This window comes from Amblyomma maculatum, chromosome 1 (assembly GCF_055883805.1).
Source record: "Amblyomma maculatum isolate TAMU_Amacu chromosome 1, ASM5588380v1, whole genome shotgun sequence".
NCBI lineage: Eukaryota > Metazoa > Arthropoda > Arachnida > Ixodida > Ixodidae > Amblyomma > Amblyomma maculatum.
The window spans coordinates 418846087-418855965 of record NC_139344.1 but is presented as its reverse complement, the minus strand read 5'-3'; the positions used below and the strand labels follow the sequence as shown (position 1 = coordinate 418855965).

The 9879-nt window shown below is 46.9% G+C and overlaps 1 long non-coding RNA gene across 1 annotated transcript; it reads right to left on the bottom strand.

Annotated features, from left to right (window-relative positions):
• Positions 1–5600: 5600 nt before the first annotated feature.
• On the bottom strand, positions 5601–6947 carry LOC146209202 (uncharacterized). The gene is made up of 3 exons (XR_014703420.1): positions 6772–6947; positions 6607–6671; positions 5601–5707 (listed from the first exon to the last, which is right to left on the bottom strand). It is a non-coding gene; the product is annotated as an uncharacterized LOC146209202 (long non-coding RNA).
• Positions 6948–9879: the final 2932 nt, after the last annotated feature.

The window sequence follows — 9879 nt, the reverse complement described above, 5'->3', positions numbered from 1 at the left end:
TTTCGCTCACTCCGTAAACTGAACACTTGAACGCTTGAAGGCGCGAACGCAGGTGCGCACCGGGCGCCGCCACAGAAGCGTGTGGCCAGGGTTGGGTAAATCCTGCACTAACTTCATGGGGAAGAAGAGCTGCCATTATATCTGCGGCGAATGCGCAGGCTGTATGAAAGTGCGCGCCGCTGCCACTTGAGTCCAGCCGTTGGTGTATGAATAGCACAGTGCACAGAACACGCTGAAGCATGCATAGACAAGGGCAAGAAACTAAAAGCCTTCTTTCTTGTGTGAGTGTATGCATGAGTGAAAACGAAATGCAAGACAAAAAAGTGCGTGACATCAGCAGACCAAGTGACACCCCTCGCTCATCAGTCAGAGAGAAACCAATGGATGCAGTATCTGATGGTACCTCATCGACAAAGTTCGATGGCCAGCGCAAAGGATGAGGAGGTTTGGCTGCCTTATCGGGCTTGGTTAAAATGTCAGCCTGGTCAGTAGCCCTTGAATATGTTAGCTCTCTTAAATGAACAATCTGAAATAAGCAAGGACATAAGTTGTGCTGGCCATATTGTGGACTGCTATCAAGACAATGTGTGTAATGCCAAATAATCTGAGGAGTTGAATAAACCGTTTGGGGTGCCCTGTTTTGTTTTCTAAATATGCATTGTAATACCATTTAACACAGCTTGGCCACCCAACTTGTGCACACCAGCTAACACAAAGCTTTAGCTGCGCTACACTAATCCCTCTGTCACACAAACACTTCCGATCGTCATTGAACTCAATCTGCATTCAGGCTTTCAAGAAGGATCCGGTGCTACACGGGCGTTTTCAGTCAGCATTGAGAAATTTACTACGTGGTCCGTCGTCTGCTGTCAGTCGCAATGAGTCTCAAAAGGAAATTTAAGATTGGGGTAATGATTGCACGATTTCAGTGTGCACAGCAGCATTCCGCTTTTGGCGCCTCAGGTCACCTAACCTATCTTCCCAGCGGTCAAGTGCTACAGTGCAGTTTCTCTTCCGCTCCACAGTTTCCACGCTGACGCAGTCGAAGAGAACGCCACCTTAGCTTCCACTGGCAGTAGACTACGGTGTCAATATTATAAAATTAGCCGTTCTACGAATGCTCTAGCATGCCTTTTAATACATTTATGTGTTATTATGTGCAGTTCTATTGCATTTATTCGTTTTCAAGTTTTAGAGCTCGTCGATGACGAGGGTGTCAATGACCGCTTTTGAGTGTGCTTGAAATCTCGAGAGCGATTGAGGAAGCAACCTTGAGTCAAGCAGGCTCGAGCTCAACTGCACTTGACAGTTGCCGTGTGACAACCTCGATCTACAATGAGTTGAATGTAGATCCAGTTCAATGAGGATTGAAACTGTTCGTATGAGAGCGGTTTAACTCGCATCTTGCAGGAACAAGCAGTCTATATACACCTTTTTATTAAGTGTTACTCGGTGCCACCATATTGTTCGCTCCTCCTCTCTGGACTGCTGCAAACCGGCTCTGCTTCCACTGTGCTAGCACCAAATGCACAAAGCAGTCCAGCAGGTAATATGGTGACACCCCGTGACCACTTATTGGAAAGGTGCACACTGCTATGACTATGCTACAGTATGGTAAGGAAGTGAACACACAAAAAAGCCAGGCAATCATGTTACTCTGGTAACGAATGTTTAATTGTGGCTGGCCTTGCATATGGCGGGCAGTAATGCATGTACCCCTGTCTTCGGACAGGACAGCAGGGTTGTAAGCATCTCCAGCAAACACTGAGCGGATGTTCGTTTTGTTATAAAAATTTAGGAGACACTTGAGATCTGCCTTTAAGAGTATAGCATGGTAGCGTCAACAGCTCCCGTCTGCAGCTTCCCTCAAAGATCCTTGATCGCATACATGCACCTTGCTATTTTATAAAGGAAGTCTTTAAAGAACTTTGCTGCAACCTACAAAAAAAAAGTAGGAAGTGCGTAAGAGCTCTAAGATCGCTAAGGCGAACACAACCCGGCACCAGAATTAGAATATGCGACTAATAGGTACGGTGCAGGGAATGCAGCCTTCTAGTTACACACGTCAAATGACAGATCGAATACCGCACGCCCATCCTCCGAGGTCCTGTGTATAAGCGCATAAGTGGCCCGAGTATGCATGGGGTTGCCATTAGCCTCTTTGTCACCTCTCCGCGGCGGTTTGCACAGCCAGGATGCCTCCTTTCCTCCTCTCTGCAACGCGGCAACAGAGCACGCACCTGCCAGAGCTCTTCACACGCAAGTTCCAGTATGAAGGACGTTTTTTGATGACAATTTCTGATCACATTTTCTGTACATGACGCACATGAGCCAATTAAAATACAGCTATTTAAATGCCCTCTAAACACGTGAATATTGTGAATATAAGCATAATACATAAGATAAATTCTCAGCACTGGGTAAAATATTCACCAAGTATTGTCAAACATGAATATAAAAACAAGAAATTGTAATAAATTCTTGAGGATATACAAAAGGCAGAAAAATGCTCATTTCTTAAACTACAGCTTGAAAATGAAGAAGTCTTTTTTTTTTGCCTCAACTCCTTCAGCACCATGTAATTTGTTTATTAAATAAAATATTTACACAATCTTGCCATTAGATAATACTAAAATGCAGGCATTTTGATCCTCACTTAAATAAATGCCCATGTTTTTGTTTTGGCTTTATACATGACATAAAAACCTTTTTCTCCGAAATTTGCAGAAAAAATCCAAAAAGTGAAAGAAAAGGGGGCATGAATATCAAAATAAGACAGCAAGAAAAATAATTCAGAATACTAAAAATATGCTACACTACCTCTTTTATTACTAGTAAAGATATGGTGCACCTATCGGCAGATTTCTTTTTTTTGTAGTGCTGTTCGGAAGCAGTGGTCATTCTTGATTTCCTGCAGCAGTTGTCGAGAGTCTCATGTACCTATTCTCCAAATCACACTAACAAAATGCAGCGAAGCCCAACTGCCAAGGAAGTAATAATTTACGTTCTGAAGTTCATTTTGAAGGTGTGCTGTTCTCTCAAAAATATAGCTAAGTTGCTGAAAACACCCATCTTTTAAGCTCGGCCTTCGTCTACTCATTTTACAGTTTATAGCATTGGCATTTCCAAACCTTTCAGGATTTATGACTGGATTATTTAGGGATATGTTTTCCACAAGGTGGGAGAGTTTGCCATCAAATTTGAAAGTCTGCAATAGGAGCTCGGTGTTCAAACTCCACTCGATTTGCTTGAAGAAGTTCCACACTTGAAGTTCTGGAGAAGCCATATCAAGCAGTACCAAGCTTTCATTGCTGCTGAAACCCAGCGAATGGAAACAGAACAGTGGGAACACAAAATGAGCACGTGTAACTGACCAAGAGTGATCAGAGATTGAAACTAAGCTTTTCTTGGCCACTAGCTGAAGTCCGAGGCTGACATTTGACTGATTCATCATCTGAGCTGAACTGAGAGCTAGTAAAATTGTCTTCAAGAGACTTCGGTACTGCTCTCATAAAAAGAAAACTATAGTAGAAGCAGCAGAATCGTGTGAATGGCGCCAAAGACCTCTTTATTTCGAATAATTTTTTAAATGTCGCACTGTGCCAGAAAGAACAAAAAAAATAATAATAATAAAAAAAAACAAGCTGCACACAAACAGAAACTATGGTTGTCACAATAGCCCCACTGCAGTAGTGCAGTGGTTAAGATGCTAGATTACTGTGCCGGAGTACCCATGTCCGAACCCGACCGCTGGCGGCTGCTTTCGATGCAAACGAAGTGGCACCCGTGTGCTGTGTGATGTCAGCGCGCATTAAAGATCCCTAGGTGGTCAAAATTACTCTGTAGACCTCCACTACGGCACCCATTTCTGTCTTTCCACTTTGACTCCCTCCTCCCTTCCCTTACGGCACAGTTCAGGTGCCCACAGAAACAAGTGACAGATTCTGTGCCTTTCCATCCCTGTGAACTAGTTACTATAATTACTTTTGTCATACTATCTGCCTAAATGGGGCTACAAGTTCCAAACACGAAAATTTACATGTGCCAGTGTGTGAGAACCATCATTCATATATGAACGATTGGCTTAAAGCGGTCCTGAAAGGTATAAGCCCTAATCCCTTAATTTGTGCCGGTATTATCTCACACATAATCATCAGCATACAACCATAATCTACCACATTGTGCCTAAGACCACGCAACATGGGTATAAAGCTCTGTTTTAACCAAGCTGTATGAATGTCGAGTAGCACGTCCGATACTGGATCCAAGGGTCTCGGAGGGTTCTACTCCACCTCACCCTCTCACCTCAAAGGAGCTGCCCGAGTTAGCAGCTCCAGATAGCGTCGTCCTCTCTTTTCTCGATTCTTTGTCTCTTTTGCGCTTTTCCACAATATGAGCTCCAGCCAGTTCGGCCATATCATGTGGGCTCATGACATCGCAGAACCAGACAACCAATCAGTGCATGGCCATGTCACCTGCCAAAGGCATGGTTGTGATTTTTCTCAAGGATGACGCCTTTTACGCTACCGCAATAAAGCAACCATTCTACAATAAGTCACTTCTTGTGGAGCACTTTTCACTACTGCTGCTGCATTGTATGATATGGGCAGTTCAAATTATGTCCCTTCTGTAAAGAGCAGTTTGTTTGCACAGCCTCCTATCCGATGTGGATGTAGGCTACAATCCAGCACACAACAGCGGCAGGGCAGACACATTAAAAAACATGGCAGCCCTTACGAAAGCCAGCTGCTCTTTCAGCTGATAGAAAGTCCAAGATTTTTCCAATTCTATTATCTTGTAGGCAATGGACAGTAACCCGATCAGTTTAAGTTTGCAAGTGCTTGACAGCCCCTTTTTGTTAGGATCCTTCCAAGATTTTAATACGCTTGAGGTCGTGAGGCACTACACACACAAAGCAAGCAGTTTTTCTAGCACAATCTCCCTACCACTCTTCAAAGATCTGCAGTTGCCTATCCATACCAGCCGATTTACCCCTTTGCATTGCTTCTAAGGCTTTTTTACTTCCTCCCTGACCAGCATGACGTACAACCTGCTCACATTACTGCCCGTCATCCTGACTGCTTCAGGGCAATGTCATCAGCAAATTGCAGATTACTGAGGTATTCTCCATCTACCCTCATCCCTGAAGGCATGTCACCTAGCACATAGTACAATAGATGCTGTCAAGAGAGTACAAGAAGTGGCCGATTCCATGCCAAGTTACCTAAGACAATGCCATGTTTTAGACACCATCACACATGGATAACATTTTCTCGGAGAACCACAGCTGTGTTACCTCCACACCGGATCAAGTTTTCTTCTATATGACAAACTCTTCAATAAATGTCAGGCCTGTTCAGGTATTAATCTGTTACTTTAATTCGCAAGGCTAGAAGCTAGACTGGCAAAAAATTGCAGTCACACATTTGTGCTTCCCACCTCCCCCCATTGCAAATCGTGTGTTCCAAACCACCCAGAATGATTTTCAAATAATAGCATATCAGCAAGGGTGACAATATTACACAACAAGATTAAATACATTGCAAGCAAGGTGTTTTAAACTTAACTGGGAGCACGCTCTAAACCTGTGGAAGCAGTGAGAGTATCCATTTGGCCACACCAGTCGCAGCTCACTGCACTACTGAGGTGGCGGTGTAATCGAACTGGCGGAGGGAACTCGTTCGTCGCCACCAAGAATTCGTTGCCTCTGCAGATGTAAATAAATGAGAATTATACTGCAATTACATTTAGTTTGCATAAATTCAGAAAACTCACTCACAAAAAAATTTGGTTCGAGTAAAGCAAGTGAGAGTGCCTGCTGCAGAAGGAAAAAGGTAGCAACGAGACTGGCTGTCAATGCTAGCACAAATACAAATATTTAGCACACTTACAAAGCACTGAAATAGCAACAAAGAGACTAAGTTAAATCATGTGTGCAGTAAGTGCGGAATATGCTGCGGCTTGCATGGAATTGTAATGGAGAGTGCTTATAGCAGCAACTGCCAAGCTCTTTGACAGGATTACGAGGTACTTGCAATGGTGCCTCACTCTCCCATAAAACATGCCAGCTCAGATTAATTATTGCTCTCTTTTCAAATAAGCTGTCAATGGCCTTGGCAGCAGCTTGAAGCCAAGCACTGCCAACTATTTATGTTGGAGCAGGCAAAAGATATATACATTAGGGAACTCTGCGGTAGCAACATGCATCCAAAGTGTTAAATCTATATAAACAAGCTCAGTGAGTTCCACCAATGCAGTGATTTCGGCAGTAAAAGGACAGATATTGTCACAGGCATGAACCTATGCTAGCTGAGGAGTAATGAAGTCACCCTCATTGCTGCATACACCGAAATAAGTGTGAGTACTTGACAGTGGAAGGTCTGAGCAAATAAGCACATGAATTCGGTCATGTATATAACCATACTTTTGTAGCCATTTCATGCTGTGCAGTAGGCTTGTTGCACTTCGAGGCTCAGTCCGCACAGGGCCTACTTACGTTTAAACTATCTCTCAGCTGGCCAGCAACCCCCCTTTTAGCAGTCCGCAGATATTACTCATGTATTGCAGCACTACCACGTATGGTCTGTACAGATGAGTGCCACTTACCTTCCAACAGTTTTCCGAAAGAAGCCCGACATTTTCTATGGGCCGAGCCGCTCCATCGGTTGAAGCTGCGAGGAAGGCAATAAAACCCCAATTATAAACCAGCGCGTTCACGCTGGCGCACGCAAAAATGCCTTATACTGCCCAAACAAATAGAAATAGTTTTACGTTATCTTTTAGTCGCCTCATATGTCCCAATACTCCAGTGCATCCGGAAGACAACAGCAACCGGCGACCGATCGGTGCACAGCAGCAGGAATGGAAGTTGTTCCAAGCGCAATGAAACGAGATCGTGGACGCCAATACGCAGTCTCGTCGTCTCCTCACGCCTTCGCCTGGAGACTGTCGCGCGATAGCGCGATTACGCCACGTCAATAATTGATGATAACGCATGCTTGCGCTGCCGTGCAAAAACTCGTTAAAGAAACTACAAGGAAGGCGATGGCAGAAAAACGACAAATACTTTACTTAGAGTTCGCGGGCATGTATGTACGACTCACCGCAGTCAGTAGGACTGCACCGAGGGCTACGCCCTTGAATTTAAGGCTATAATCCACAAACTGAATCCGCATTTCACCGAGTTTGCATCTACCGGGATGATGGCCCGCAAACTGCAGCAGACCGACGCATGAAAGACAACCTAGGGTGCCTAGGGCTCGCAAAGCGCAAATGCTCGTTGTGTGAAAAGCGCGCCAGCCTTCCTTGTTTGGGCCATACTTTGGTCGGCTCAGTGAACATCTGGGTTTGAGGCTTATTTCTAGAAAAAAACAAGCACTAAAAGCTATTTGACGTCACATCCGTCCGGGAGAGCAACGTATCCCCCTTTCCACTTTGGTCCTGGGCGCGCATGCGCAGTTCACGGAGCCGGCTCTCTGCAAGTTCAGGTGCCGTTGGGTCGCTTGGGTTACGGCAACATGGCGGAGTTCGGCCAAGCGGCGGCCGCTCGCCTCGGCACACATTCGTCGTCACCGCTCTATGATGTCACGCGTTCATAGAAAACGAAAGGCCAACGAAGCTTATGCTATGTCTCATGATGCCCGCACAACCAAATTTTAGTGATAAAACGCACTATATTTTCAGATTGCTTCCGGATTTACCGAGCTGCTAGGCTTAGCGAGTTCGCCTCCTTTGGTTGCCATAGGGACCAGACGGCGGAAAGCGCGGAAGGTTCAAATGAGGTTTCCCGGTCTCGGCCTGGATTGACAATTGGCCGATTTCGTCTTGCCTGACGAAAACGGTTTATATAACCGGTAGTCTTAAGATAGTATTTGCACAATAATAGTACTTTCTGACGAATAAGATAGCGTTTTTGGATTTTATATATTAAAATGCTTTTCCTTGGCTACCGTCGTGGCGCTGCAATCGACGAACGCAAGCCCGACTCCGCTGCGTCGGGAAAACCCCTATTCTAAAACTCGCCGCTCGGCTATCACGTTGCGCTGCCGCGCGCTATTTCCCTGGGGGCCCCAAGCCTTGGGTGCCCCTATTCTAAAACTCCCTAGTGTGTCGGAGTATGGGTGGGACCGGGATTGGGGTGGGATCCGGTTCAGAGGAGGAGGAGGTCGGCATTGTCTGGTAAGTATGCTCGCGGGCTAGAACGTGAGCTCTGTTGTTGCCGGCCACCAACTCGTGGCCCAGGGTCCACACGAGGTTGACTATGCGGTCAGGAGGGATAGTGGTCAGGATACGGAGTGAAGGCGGGGAGATTCGGCCATCGCGGAGGCGACGAAGGGCAACCTGCGAGTCCGAGACAATGACGGAGGGCTCCGAGGCGGAAGTGGTTATGGCAAGGGCAATGGCAAACTCTTCAGCACTTGCAGTGTCTGATGTGCGCACACTGGCGAGGACCTGCGGCTGTAGGGAGGCATTCACCGCGGCAACGGTGTAAGCATGGTGGTCAGGGTGCGGGCTGGCATCAGTGTAGCGGAGTTCATCATTACGAGAGTAGTGGCGTCAGATATATCTGGCGTGAGCATGGCGGCGGCCGTCGTTGAGCGTAGGGTTCATGGCGCGGGGATGGGAGCAACCACGATGCGTTGGCGTAGCTCAGGGGGAGCGGCACAGTTTTCAAGTACGATGTGGGCAGAGGGTACCGGAGTGCTTCGAGTTGGTGGCGGCCCTGCGGGGTCTGTCCAAGTCGTTCGCGTTGCGAGAGCAGGTGAACTTCAGTGTGCTCTTGGATTGTATTGTGAACGCCCATGGCGAGCAGAAGTGAGGTAGCTGCGTATAGTAGAATGCCCAGGGCTTGCTTTTAGGCCTCGCGGAGAATGACGTTTAGGCGGTCATGATGCTGAAAAGGGAGACGATGGAAGGGCAGAGCGTAAAAAATGCGAGATATGAGGGATTGGACAAGGACGATAGCGTCGGATTCTTTGAGGCCATGACGACGATCTGTGATGCGGCTGATCATGCGGAGAACTTGGTGGGCGGCTTTGGTCAGGCGCTGCATTTGCGAGGCGGCCGAGCTGTGGTGATGGAGGAAGAAGCCGAGGATACGCATATCCGTGACTTGGGGCAGCAACTGGGAGTAAATGAAAAGCGACACCGGCGGAGAAGGGTAAACGCGCCCGTGTTTTCTGATGATTGTCATCACGGCGGATTTGGACGGGGAACCGATTAGGGCACCAGGTTTGAGGTATTGGGCGGTAATATCTAGGGCAGTTTGAAGGGAGTCTTGCTGTGCACCCAATGAGCCTGAAACAGTCCATAGGGTTAGGTCGTCGGCGTAAAACGCCTGGTGAAGATGGGGGATGGTTGAAAGCTTGGAGCGGAGTTGGCTGAGAGCGATGGTAAACAGTATGGGAGACAAGACTGAGCCCTGAGGGGTGCCTCGATCTGGGACTGGGACTTCGGTAGAGCGGAAGGAACCGAATCCAATGGTTGCTGTACGGGTAGAGAGCAAACTTTGGACGTAGGAGTAAAGGCGGGAGCCGAAGTTGGTAACAACAAGGCCGGAGAGGATCAAGTTGTGGCTGACATTGTCAAAGGCACCCTTTATGTCCAAACTGGCCACGAGGGGTCATCAGAATGGTCATGAAGCAGAAGACGGAGGACTCGATTGGAAGGGGAATTAGCGGGGACCGACACTGGGGGCTAGGTAGGGAGTATAGGGAGGCTTACGAGTATCGGTCGTTAGCGTGCTGGGCTGGTGTGTGGTGGAGTACGTCAGACAGGGATTCGATTCCTGGTGCGGCTAGTGTTTTTTTTTTCGTTCTTTTATTTTACCTACGTTATTTAATTATCTGAACATCTTTTTAGCCTCGATCCGCATTTTCT